Genomic DNA, 14,572 nt, shown 5'->3' with positions numbered 1-14,572 from the left:
CTCATAAAGGATTCATAAGAATTGTCCAGGTGTCCTTTAACACACGTAATAAATATGATCATCCTTTTGGTGTGATCGTCGTGCTTCTTCTCCCTTTTGAAGACTATTCAGGGAATCAATTACTTATATTGGAGAAAATTGTTGTGTGAACTGAACAGAAAGACCATTTGACAGAGTGGTCTTATTTAAAATGTTGATACTTAGTTTGAAAGGAGGGCTATGATGCTTTTTTGTCATATGGCTCACATGTTCCTGTTAGGTTATGTGGTAAAAAGCTTGTCTGCGCACACAGAAGGGAGCACAGAGAGACAGCGACTGGCGGGGGTACCTGGATTACGGACTCGGAGGATGCCCTGTCCAGCCCCCTGCCAGGGCATCCCAGGAGAGCCTCAGCCATGGGCCAGGGTGACACCCATCAAGATGAGTCTCCGGAGCACCTTTCGGACTGAGAGGGTCACTGCATAGGGGTATGGTACACATTATAGGGTGCAGGGGAAGAGCATTTTGGGATTGTGTGGGACTTATAATGGGGTGTTTAGAGAAGTAAAGAAGGCAGGAAAGGAGATGAATCAAGTGATTTGAGGAGGAGCTATCATGGGAAAATAGAAGGAGAAAGGCATCGAAGGGGCCGGTTGCAGGTAGACAAGGTTGGTACACTTGTCTGATCATGCCTGGTGCCTGATCAGTGCAGTCTGTCCTATCTTCTTATCCAAGTCCATTTTCTAACCCTTTGCCTGGGTGAGGAGCTCTCTGTTCTGTGTGGCTGTATGAGAGTCTTAAGTGCCAGCCACTGGAGTTGGAGAGCCTGTGTTGTGCCAGCAGCTGGAGTGAGTTGTGGATGTGTGAGTGAGTGTGTGAGCGCTAGTGAAGAGCAAGCTGCACTAGCCAGTGCGTAGGTGCAATGGTGGGAGGAGCCAGATCTGCTTCTAAGGGTGAGACCAAGGAAGAGCTGGGTGTAATAAGCAGTGCAGGATGTTTGTTCATGAAAGCTGCCTAATCTATACGCTTGCTAAGCAGTACAAGATGTTTGTTCCTAAAAACTGTTTAATCAGGAAACTGTCATATGCTTGTTGGAATCCCTATGACTAAGCAGCTCAAGGGAGGGGGTTGGTTTGCGCAAACTGACTAAATTACCAGGTCCACCCCAGGACACCTGAGGAAGACTTCGGCCTTCATCCCAATGACCACCAGGAGACCGATAACGACCACCTAACAACTGGACGTGGGCACAGATACAACGCAGAGGATTCTGGAGGCCACGTAGGCAGGAACAAAGGACTGTGTAAAGTGGGGGGGGGGCATAAATGGGATGATTCGTGTAATAAGAAAAATGTGATCCTAGATGACCATCCTGTTAGGTAAAGATAGTAGGTTCAAATAACATATGCTAAGCTTGTAACTAGATAAGGAATTATCAACACAACCAACTAACGGCAAACACCGACAAGAAGAACTGTCAGAACACAAACAGGAGGAAATTTACAAATAATGAGTTCCTGGAAATAATTAACATAATCACATCCATTCCCAGAACTAATTGTAATAACCCTTACTCATCTTAATGAATATGTATGTTTTATCTAATAAAAGGATGCTTTCTGTGTGATTCGGTGCACGTCTTGGTGGAGTGGTGACTCCCCGACCGCCCAGCGCTGTCTTTGCTTATTGTGGCTTGCTTACTGATCATATCATTGGCAATAAACCATAATTGCTCAATTTCTCGAGTCCTCATTTATAACACTGGGTACTGGGGACCAGGGGAATCCGAGCCATCTGTGTGTGTATCTGGGAGGGTGTGTGTGCATGTGTGTCTCTGTCTGTGTATCTAAGTGAGGTACCAGCAGCTGGAGTGGGACTGTGGCCTCAGGGGCTCAGATGTCCACGTGCCAGCAACTGGGGAGACTGGGATCCAGGGGCAGCCACTAGGCAGACTGAGTGTCTGAGCTCAGCTGCTGGAGGGACCCACATTGTACATATTGTACATTGGACGTCCATAAATCCATGGGCCCTGATGGGATGCACCCGCAGGTGCTGAGGGAGCTGGCGGAAGTCATTGCTAGGCCACTCTCCATCATCTTTGCTAAGTCGTGGGCAACGGGAGAGGTGCCTGAGGACTGGAGGAAAGCGAATGTCACTCCAGTCTTCAAAAAGGGCAAGAAGGAGGACCCGGGTAACTATAGACCGGTCAGCCTCACCTCCATCCCCGGAAAGGTGATGGAACAACTTGTTCTTGGTGCTGTCTCTAGGTACATCAAGGATAGGGGGATCATTAGGGGCACTCAGCATGGCTTCACCAACGGGAAGTCATGCTCAACCAACTTGATAGCCTTTTATGAGGACGTAACCCGGTGGATAGATGATGGTAAAGCTGTGGATGTGGTCTATCTCGATTTCAGTAAAGCGTTTGACACAGTCTCCCACAGCATCCTCGCAGCTAAACTGGGGAAGTGTGGTCTGGATGATCAGGTAGTGAGGTGGCTTGTGAACTGGCTGAAGGAAAGAAGCCAGAGAGTAGTGGTCAGTGGGACAGAGTCCAGTTGGAGGTCTGTGTCTAGCGGAGTCCCGCAAGGGTCGGTTCTGGGACCAGTTCTATTCAATATATTCATTAATGACTTGGATGAGGGATTAGAGTGCACTGTCAGCAAGTTCGCTGATGACACCAAACTGGGAGGAGTGGCTGATGTGCCGGAAGGCTGCGCAGCCATTCAGAGAGACCTGGAGAGGCTGGAGAGTTGGGCGGGGAGAAATTTAATGAAATATAACAAGGGCAAGTGTAGAGTCCTGCATCTGGGCAAGAACAACCCCATGTACCAGTACAAGTTGGGGGCAGAGCTGTTGGAGAGCAGCGTAGGGGAAAGGGACCTGGGGGTCCTAGTGGACAGCAGGATGACCATGAGCCAGCAATGTGCCCTTGTGGCCAAGAAGGCCAATGGCATCCTGGGGTGTATTAGAAGGGGTGTGGTCAGCAGGTCAAGAGAGGTTCTCCTCCCCCTCTACTCTGCCCTGGTGAGGCTGCATCTGGAATATTGTGTCCAGTTCTGGGCCCCTCAGTTCAAGAAGGACAGGGAACTGCTAGAGAGAGTCCAGCGCAGAGCCACGAAGATGATTAAGGGAGTGGAACATCTCCCTTATGAGGAGAGGCTGAGGGAGCTGGGTCTCTTTAGCTTAGAGAAGAGGAGACTGAGGGGTGACCTCATCAATGTTTATAAATATGTAAAGGGCAAGTGTCAAGAGGATGGAGCCAGGCTCTTCTCAGTGACATCCCTTGACAGGACAAGGGGCAATGGGTGCAAGCTGGAACACAGGAGGTTCCACTTAAATTTGAGGAAAAACTTCTTTACGGTGAGGGTGACTGAACACTGGAACAGGCTGCCCAGAGAGGTTGTGGAGTCTCCTTCTCTGGAGACATTCAAAACCCACCTGGACGCATTCCTGTGTGATATGGTCTAGGTAATCCTGCTCCGGCAGGGGGATTGGACTAGATGATCTTTCGAGGTCCCTTCCAATCCCTAACATTCTGTGATTCTGTGATTCTGTGATATGTATACATTTTACACGCAGAGACCTTCATCCTGCTTAGCTAGAAAGGGGAGCAGGATGAAGCTATTGGTGCTGTTGTGTGAGTGCTCTGTGTGTCTGTCTGTATTGATCTGTGTGGTCAGCTGTGTATATATGTATATATGCGGTATATATGTGTGCTCTGTGTGTGTGTGCCACAGTACTAGGAATATATTCTCATCCTTGCTGCTAGTTGGACCTGAGGGCATGGATCTGCAGCAGCCTCACCTCTGTTAGGCTACTGGATTAGCTGTGCTGCACTCCTGCCCCCGCGCCATTTCTTATTCATCATTTATTCCTTTGTCTGATCAGACGGGTTTTATATTTTAATCACAGAACAATGAGTGATCACAGATCACGCTGGTGACAAAGCTGCTTCAGGGACTGTGATGTCAAATTTACATTTTGCACTGTGGCATAGGGGCACTGTATTATACATTACTTACATGAAAATTACATGGGTAAAAAGAGTTGAAAACATGCCCTATAAATTGCTAAGAATTCTGTTTACTCCTTTCTATGCCTAATGAGCTGTACTTTCAGTCTTATCACTTTCTGCTGTTACCACATCAAGCTTTACGAACTAACTAAGGGTAAGGTAGGGTAGACCTAGAAGGCTGTCCATTAATTTGTTACATTTGACTACCATTTCTTTTAAACTGTGTGGTCTGTCTGCTGGAAATCTGCAATAACAGTCTGATCCTGTTAGGTTCTAGCTAGTATCATGCCGTAAATGTTTATCAGCCAAAGATCAGCCAGTTGGTGTTTAAAATACTAGAAGAGGAATGCTTTCTTATGCCTCCAGCAGATAAACATTTGATGTCTTAATCTCCCTTACACTACAGTGCAATTTCTTAACTATAATCTTATATTTCTCTGCAAATAAAATTTCTCTGCAAATAAAATACTTCACATTTTTAGAAGAATGTATGTATCAGTGATGAATAATGCTTCTGAAGTCATGATTATGGTTTGCACTATAACATAGGAGATGTTAATGTTGTACAGAGTGTACTTCCTTACCTAGAAGGACATTTACTTTCCTCTACAAGTGTCAGATCATCAGATGAACAGTAACTCGTCCCTTGTTTCTGGAAGAACAGAACAAAAGCCTGTTGAATATCTTGACTCATATTCTTTTTGCATGAAGCAAGCAGCTACAGAAAGAGTTCAAATACCCCAGGAGGGCAAGCAGTCATCACTGATGACTCTGTGTTGAAAAGAGAGGACAGAGAATCCACCAGATAGATACTTATGAGATATTATTAAGGGATGATGCACATTGAAATTAGTTACATGACATTCACGTGGACCTACGCACTTTAGGAAGTTTCAGTTATCTTGAAGGGAGGCAGAAGACAAAAGCCCACATAATCTTCTTAGAGTCACTCTAATAGCACTGAAAAGGCAGAAGATACCAGAGGGGACCAATGTTTGCATGGCTGGTAAGAAAGGAAAAGTTTCAGTTTGTAGAACATTTATCCTAAGAGATGGTTGGATTTATAAATACTGCAGCTTACTTCTTTCAGAGAAAAAAGGTGATAATCTTCTCAACTGGAGATTAGCTGGAGCAACTATGAGGCTATTAACATAAAAATAAAAAAGGAAACTTAATAAGAATGCAAATGTCATATAAACAGAAACTCAGGATGTTGTTATCAAGGTCAACACATGTGGAAAGAATATATTTTTCAATTGCTATATGCTACTGCTTGAAGGCAATAAGCAACATGAATTGGAAATTCTCATTGATTAGAAGAAATTTTATATAACTGGTATTCCTAAAAGCTGATGAGTTGATTTGCATGATTAGAACATTAAAATCAGTGGTTATTACCCACTTTAGGAGAATAAAATAGGCAAAAGAGGTAATAGGGTATACTGAAGAAACATCACTGCGCTAACTAGCATAGTCTAGAAGACCGAAAAACAGCACGAATGAGAAGAAAAATAGGTCATTTTTGTCCATAATGCTGTAATCATGAGAGACATATTAGAGGTCTCATAGAGCCCTTAGAAAAGCATACTTTAGTTCTTTTAAACATTACAGATGACTGTTTTCTAACATGAAAGATTCTGCCACCAATATGCTGTTTCTCTATTTTGGTCATCATTATAGCAGATAAAGATGAATTAATCACCTGGGCTGAATCAAGACTAGTCATTATGATTATATATAGTCTGGCAAACAAATTAATGTTTTCCATTAATCAGAAATAACTGATGAAGATTTACTAGAGGACCAAAATTGTTTGATCCTACAGTCAAGGCAAGCCCACTCTGCCTCACTGGTAAAGTGAAAGTTAGAAATAAAATACAATATATAACACATGAAATAATAAATAGATACCAAAATCTGCCTGTTAGAATTTTTGGAAAAAAGAAACTGAAGGAAACTAACAATCTTGGGAAAAGATCCATGATGGCTATGCTAACCATAGTAGAGTCATTTTTTAAGGATATGAAAAAATATTCAAGCAATATGAATATGCCACGATCCTCATTGGTGATTGCCACTGAATATTTCTCTCTTGCATTTTGAAAGAAGTGCAGTGAAGGACTTATTTCACAGGAGGATGATAAAGTATTTTCCATTAGTAACCAAAGAGGTTAAAAACCTCCTCCTCTACTCTGCCCTGGTGAGGCCGCATCTGGAATATTGTGTCCAGTTCTGGGTCCCTCAGTTCAAGAAGGACAGGGAACTGCTAGAGAGAGTCCAGCGCAGAGCCACGAAGATGATTAAGGGAGTGGAACATCTCCCTTATGAGGAGAGGCTGCGGGAGCTGGGTCTCTTTAGCTTGGAGGAGACTGAGGGGTGACCTCATTAATGTTTATAAATATGTAAAGGGCAAGTGTCATGAGGATGGAGCCAGGCTCTTCTCAGTGACATCCCTTGACAGGACAAGGGGCAATGGGTGCAAGCTGGAACACAGGAGGTTCCACATAAATATGAGGAAAAACTTCTTTACGGTGAGGGTAACAGAACACTGGAACAGGCTGCCCAGAGAGGTTGTGGAGTCTCCTTCTCTGGAGACATTCAAAACCCTCCTGGACGCTTTCCTGTGTGATATGGTCTAGGTAATCTTGCTCCGGCAGGGGGATTGGACTAGATGATCTTTCGAGGTCCCTTCCAATCCCTAACATTCTGTGATTCTGTGATTCTGTGAAAAACATTTGTTGTGGCAAACGATTATGAACTCACCAGGTCTGGACAGAATTCCAGAAGACATGACTGAAGGAATGTCTGACCAGCTGATGTTCATTCTTAGCAAATCTTGGAATTGTGGATAAATTCCAGAAGACTCAACAAATGGATATCTTGTGACATGACTAAATAAGAGACTTTATACTTGAAAGAAGAGGAAAGAGCTGCTTTAATAGTGAATTATTTAAAAATTAAGTAATGTATGTCACTGAATTCATAAAAAGTAGGTAATATCAAACAAACTTGATTTCATTCCTTAAGACTACAGATGTGATTGCTAAAAGTAACTGCTTGAATGTAACATGCTTTCATTTTTATAAGGCATTTGACTGTGTCTTGCATCATACCTTGCTTACAGAATTGGCACTACACAATACTAACGAAGTATGCATTTAGTGGAGTAATGAACTGGGTAATGAATAACCTATGAATAAGTAGTTATCAACAGAAAATCACCCCCACCCCGTGGAGTTGTGCAAGGGCTGGGAGTGGGTCCAACACTATGGGACGTTTTCATCACTTCTTTGAAACTGAAAATTTGTGTGTTAAATAATGACAGCTAAGAATTATACTGTATGACATAAATTTCTCTGTAAGATATGTTCCATCAAACAAAATATATTTAAATGCAACCAAGCATGAAAACTATAAATGCATTGGACACTTATAGTTCAAATTATATACAGTTAAAACAATACATACACGAACTTTCTAGTATCTACCTCCTTCTGTGATGTTATGCTCACCCTTCTGCTGTCCCTCTGGGTCTTACAACAAGTCATCAGCCTCATAAGTGCTTCACTAGGAAGAGTGTGATGATAGTGAAGTCTTCTGCCTCCGTCTAGGATCAACTTGGTGTCATTTCTATGTGTTTGCTAAAATAATCTGCACCTGGCTCTTTCTCCATTGGTCTGCAAGTCGATGTTACATCCAAATTTACAATATTTGAAGTAATTTACGTATCTTAGATACTTGTGCTTTGCTCTGTCACCCCTAAAACTGGTTTTGCCCAGCTCTGAAGGCTGCGTTACTTTGATGACCAGTAATTTATGACCCTTGCTATTTATTGCCATGTGGCCTTTGGTGTCTCATGTGCCTGTACTTTCAAGGCCTCCACTATCATCACGTATCTGTGCTCCCCTACGCATCATTTCACACTAGGGTTATAGGTAAGTTCTTGTACATAGAATAACTCTATGTTCTGATTATTGATTAGTTACCAAATATATATAACAATAGGAACTATTTGTACAACTGTATGAAGCTCAGCAAAAGCTAATACAAAGTAGGTTGTAGTTATGTGGTCATTGGGTAATTTCTGTTACATGCGAAAACAAATCTCCAGGCAGGCCAAGACTAGTCCAGACAAAGCCTGACCCATCCTGATGCCTGTGTTATTAACTTAATGCTAAGCCTGTGGTCTGTTACTGGCAATGGTAACTCCGTATTTGGTGGGCTACAAGGCTACGATATTGTGCTACAAATTACAAGGGAAAACTATTTAAAATTCAATATTAGGGTTTATATCCGGTATGATTTCCATATTTCACATTAAGTTCTGTTTGACTGAGTTCTGACTAAAAATAATGTTTATTTTTAAAGTAAATTACATAGTTTGTTTCTTCAATAGGAAGAGCAAATTTAATGGAGAGGTTTTGCTTCTCGATAGACTGAGATATTATATTTTGCCTTGGAATGCTCTCTTCTGCAAAAAGCAAGCAAGCAAGCAAATAAAAATGCTAAAAGATTTTTTTAATGCATTGTCTAATATTGCCATGGCAACATTAAAAACTCCCCGTTAAGCTCAGTTCTGTGAAAACAGAAAAAAGCAATATTGTTACCTAATGACTTGGCGCAAGTCAGTATACAATGATTTTAAATCATCTAAAGAGAAAATTGCCATGAAATGTCTTAAAGTCAGTTTTGTGATTACACAGGTGTTACTGAAACAGAGGAGATACAAACAATCAACTTTTTTGACACAGAGGCAACATATCATAACGGTACGTTCTCTGGTTTGTGCCTGTGTGCAGTCAAGATGTTGGGTTTGACCATTACCTCTCTAGGTCTTTGCGGTGCGGTAGCCTCAGCTGTCGCAGCTTTTGTTCTGCAGTATCTTGGTAGATGAGCAATAGTTAAGTAGTATCAGGTTTGAGTGGTGGAAGAACAGTGTCTGAAAACTTAATTCTGGATGTCATTCTCCCTTCTGGTGTCAGTTGCCTGAACTTGACCTTTCTTGAGCATTGCTGTGTGAAGAGACAGTATGTCAATTATTGTTTTTAAAGTGTATACATGATACATTCCACTTCTAAAAGCTAATATAGTACCAACATCTTTTGGAGGATCAGGGACAGATACTTATCTCTGAGTAGTAACAATCAAGCTTTCAGCAGCAATTCTAGGAATTGCATTAAGGACCATATCTAAACATTACCCAGCAATGTAAAACAAATGATAAAACTGGCCAAATTTTAAAAAAAAGAAGAAACAAGATTTTATTAACGTATATATTGAGATAAAACAAAACAAAACAAAACCCAACATAGAATTAGCATTCTTTTTATTTTCGTCCATCTGTCTTGAAAGAAGAACACTTTTTGTTTTATTATGCATTCAGATTCTATGCACCTAAATTTACAGCTTGCTTTATTCATCACATACAGGGTCAGTACAGGGAAAAACACGTAAGAATTCCATTTTCATGCAGTTTTTACTGAAGAATAAGGCTATTAAGCTGAGATGCCATCCCTATCATTCTTTAAATGTCTCTAAATATACTGTTAGGATGTTTCAACTGTTTTATTTATCCTAAACCCCTGTCATATGATAAATCAGACCATGTCATTTTGTCTTGTCACTCAGAAATCTTTTATTTGGTGTACGTATAAAATGCTCATCAGTCATTACTTTTCATTCTTTCTTTTTTTCCTGTCAGTGAACCTCTTTTTTTTTCTACAGCTCACATTCTTTTTCATTGCTAATATTCATCAGAGATTCTCAGGGACATAGTTCTCTCTACCTGTTGCAGTAATCATGGGAATTAAGTGGTTGTATACATTTTCATTTTCAATAGCAGCATCATCATCATTAGAATCCCAGAGCTCCATCATGAAACTTTTTGGTTTAACTGATACAGATGTTCATTATTCTTGCTTTGTTTCTGCCATAGCATGCCACCTCATTTTCCTGCACAACAACTGAGCTGTCAGCATAAGCTTTTAAACATGACAGAACTCAGCGTAGCAATATCCTTTAAAATGGTTTTTGACCCTTACTCTAGACTGGTGCTTGTCAGTCAGAAGCACTGGAAGTATTGTCATCGTCTTCATTTCACGTATTCTTGCTGCTCACTCCACCAGTGATTTGTGAAACGCAGCATAACTTCAGAAATCAACAAGTTCTGACTTTTGCTGTCACTGGTGCAGTAGATCGGTTTCATTAAAGTAATTGGCTTTAACCAAATGACCACCTACTGCCACTTAGGAATAGAGGTGCAAATTTAGCACTATCGATTTTTGCCAGGTCATGTCAGTGACTATTTGGCTCAGCTTTTCCACCTTCCCAAATGCAAACTGCATTATTTGATTTGCTTTGTTATAAACACAACAAGCACTCCTGAAGTGACCAGCTAACCAGTGCTGGTATCTATGCTCATCAGGTCATAAAACTAATTAATGGATACATTTAGCTTCCTACTGCTGTTGACAGGACTGACTATTACTTTTTGGTGCCTCATTTAGCCAAACACTGCAAAGAGAGAAGTTTCTACAGATCAGATATAGAAATTAACATAAATACATTGCTTCATGTTTAAGAATAGATTTATAGATAATTAATTTACTCTTAAGTTCCGTAAAATAAATTCTGATTTCTGTAGCAAAAAAAATTGTTTTCCTTATTTTAAATAGCCTTTTCTATTTCCGGAAAATAAATGGGGTCATGCTGTCATGGGTTTTATACGCTTTCTAGTATAAGATGAAGCTACTGTTCACTGCACTGCAGTTTGTCCTTCTGACACTCCTTTGCTGAAGCGCCTGCTCATTTGCCATTTCTCAGCCTTTGGAACGTGTGAAGACCTGGCAGTGTTACTGGAAAGACTGGCAAAATGAATAAGACTTTGGTGGCAGTTAGAGGTAGCAATACCCTGAGTTGAGTATACCTGGCACCTTCTTGCAAAGGGCAAAATTCTCCCCCTCCTTAAAAGCAAACTGCAATATGGCATTTTAGTTTTCTTTCTTGGATCACTTGTGTCAGGCTTTATGGATCATCAGTGTTACAAATAAATTCCCAATGGATTTTTGTGTACATTCCTCACTCAAAGTTTTATTTAGGTATCTTCTTCCACTTTTTTTTTAGCTATGATGTCTAAGCCTTTGCTTTTAGAGAACTTAAAATGCAGAAGTTTACAAAAGGTTATGGAAAACTTGGGGGCAATGTGGCATTTCTGCCACCATCTTGTGTTACTCATGTCTGAGCCTGAAAACCAACAGCAGCGCAATTCTCTGATGTTGCCAGAGGAACTACAACTCTGTCACATTGCCTAAAGTATCTTTTGTGTACAAAAAAGCCATTGTAGATATGGACATAGACAAAATCCCTAGGAACCACAGCAAGCTAGGCAGAAACTCTGCAGCAAAAATCTGATGTGCTTTGGCTCTCTAGACAGCATTCTGCTGATTCTGAAGCAACTTCAAGACAATAAATTAAAATTTACATATTCATTTAGCTAATATGTAAATAATAGCTTATGTTGACTGTTATGCAACTTACTAATAAATTTACTTCAAATACTTTTCAGTCTCTGTTGAACATGTAGTATTCAAGTTTTTTTTTTTAATATTATGACATTTGTGTAAATGTTCTTTTAATTTTAGAGAGTTCTTTTGTAAGGAAAATGTTAAAAATAACTTCCAGCTTTTCTGTAAGAGGCTTTGGGGCAATGTGATCACAGCCTTGCAGATTTAAATTAGGATTGAACGGTAAAACCAAGAATTTGTGCACCTTTTAATAACGATGATGATGATAATAGTAATAATAATAATAATAACAACAACAACAACATATGGTTATTCCCATTCCTCCTTTCCTGTCTGTTGTTTTTTGCCTCCCCTCCCATATCTCCCACAAGAAGTTTCCTTTTCTTCAAATGCATGGAAAGCAAAATCAGGTGTCTGAGCCACCTGCATTCCAACTGAGGGAGCAGAACCATCTCTTGGAGAAAGAAGGGAAAAGAGCATGGAATAATAACCATTTTAATCTATCTTTTTTTTTTTTTTTTTTTTTTTTTTAGATTGATTACTGTTTTCACTTACAAGGCAAACATAACAATCTTAGTTTAAACTTTGATTCTTCTGGTCAGATTATATTATTGTCCTCCTGTCATTTCGCCTTTGCTCTCATGATCCCAGCTCTCCCAGGTCTTGAGGGACTGAAGACTTAGAGTCAATACAATTTAAATAACAAAAAATTACCTTTAGAAACAGTTTGAACTAATTTTCTCTCCATAGTAATATCTCAATTTCAAGCACAATAGAGGAGACTAGAGGCAAGACTGGAGGCACATGGCTCTGTATGTCACTGGAATGTGAAGATTTTGCTTTTCCAATGGAATAAAATTGTTGATGTAAGATATAAGACATTAAAAAGAAAGTATTTAAAGCTTCTTGCAAATGTGAAACTAAACTGGGTCATGGGACTATGTACTAAGGAAGCAGACTTTTTATACTTGGGAAAAGTAGTTTGGTCATAGATGAATTAATGAGTGTAAATGATAAAGTGATACAGTTTTATCCATACCTTCTTTGTGGACATCAACACACTCACACAAAAGATAACAGGTGCTGAAAATATTTTCCATATTTACTTCTTTTTCATGAAGAGTGAACAATAAAATTGAGTATGAAATGAAGGATTCATCCAGTTATTTTGAGGAATATCTATGTATTCCTGCATCTCCCTTGAGTAGCAATGAACTTGCTCAAAAATCAGTGATATTGAACAGTGCAGAATAACTATAAATGATTGCCTCTGTTTCTGACTTGGGGGAGATGAGCTCTCAAAGTGAAGAGTGCTGCTCCTGTGCTGTCTCTGGCCTGCAGCATTCCTGATGTCTGTCCAGAATACTGACAGGTGACGGGAGACACTGATTGCTTGTTTCTTGATTAGCTGGCTTACAGAAGATTAGGTGCTGGCAGTAGCTAATGAAGTTGTTAGTGTCTGCTAAAGATTTATTTAGTCCTAGACAGACTCCTGCATGTTTTAGGATGAGTGATCAATTTTCTGTCAAAGGAGGTGTTGGTCATCTGCCTAGCGGGAGGCTCAGCTCTTCATTCTCATATTGCCCTGGATGATCACTAGGGTCCAAAGGGCTATTGTTGGCATTTCCTGTGCCTGTCAATTTGAATGAGCTGAATATTTGGAAAGAAGGTACAGTTTCTCATCCCACACTCAGATTGTTTTTATTGGACACTTATAAAGCTGTACTATTAGTTTCAATTTGTTAATCTTGGGATGAGATTTAACAGTGGTATGAAATTAATTAAAGAGCACTGAGAGTATTTCACTGAAATGTTCACCATTTCAGTCTTCCTTCCTCATTTTGATGCAGAATTGATCATTATTACCAGACAGTAATGTATTCTGAGTATATCAATGTTAACAGGAATAATAGTTTAATGAGAATATGCTTACTGAAGATACACATTATTTTCCAGTAGTATAAACTCTCTGTCATTTAATTATTATCAGCTTCTTGAGCAATGCTATGTGACAACATATTGCTTGAAAGGTGGTTTAGTATAAGCTTGAAATTATACCTATTGCTGGTAACATACCTAGTATTTTGTTCACAGAGTGGGCTTATGTAAACCTCGGTTTTAAAGATACTGAGTTGGCTCTATACATGACGAGCATACAGAAAAACCCATGTTGGCTCAGTATGAGACTGATCAGGTCTAAAGCAGGATATACATGTGTTCTGGGCACTGTACCTGCTCTCTGTTTTCAGAAGTTAGCTAGGGTACTGATGATTCCTGCATTGCAGTGGGTCCTAAATATGACTGTAAGTTTTGATAGAAGCAGCAGCTGAGGACCATCATGTGATTGCTACGCAGCTACGTGGGTCAATGTGTCCGCATAATGCATTTGACATTACAAGCAATCAGCTTGGAGTTAAGAAATGGCTTAGGTATGTTCTTGACTAGAGAACTAGCCAAATCAGTGGTAATGAGACATTTCAACATTTTATCATTTCATCATTGGATTATCGTGTTTTCCTTATTAGAAAGAGTCAGAGCACTAGCTCTGCGATTTAGCTGGAACTCACTGAATTTTTCTTTCACTGCTGATGAATTCCATGCAATTTTTGTACTCTCTGTTATCTTCATGATAATGAAAAGGAAAGACTCTCTTTTTCTCAGTTTATAACTTTCATGGACTGTATATGTCACTACAATTACAGAACTTTTGAGCTGCTAGCTTAGATCTAATGGGTGATGACAGCTGCAGATCTGACAAAACACTGACACATTAGGTTGGGTCACACTGGTTCAAGGTCTGGCAGAACTTTTCTGTCTAGATAGAGAACCTTTTCTGGATATTTTTTGTCTGTCATTGAGACCATGGAGGATGTGTGGTGGGATCAAGAAACTTGAGCTCACAGAGACACAAAGAATTATTATCTAAAACTGTAGAATTGCCAAATTCCTAAATGCCCTGATTTCCATTCCTGTTGTTCTTATGTATAAATATATAAATTAAGCAAGCCATTCCTGTTTGCCGTTTTCCCCTCAGGAAAAGAGCTGTAGTTGA

This window comes from Nyctibius grandis, chromosome 1 (assembly GCF_013368605.1).
Source record: "Nyctibius grandis isolate bNycGra1 chromosome 1, bNycGra1.pri, whole genome shotgun sequence".
NCBI lineage: Eukaryota > Metazoa > Chordata > Aves > Nyctibiiformes > Nyctibiidae > Nyctibius > Nyctibius grandis.
This window is presented reverse-complemented; position numbering follows the sequence as displayed.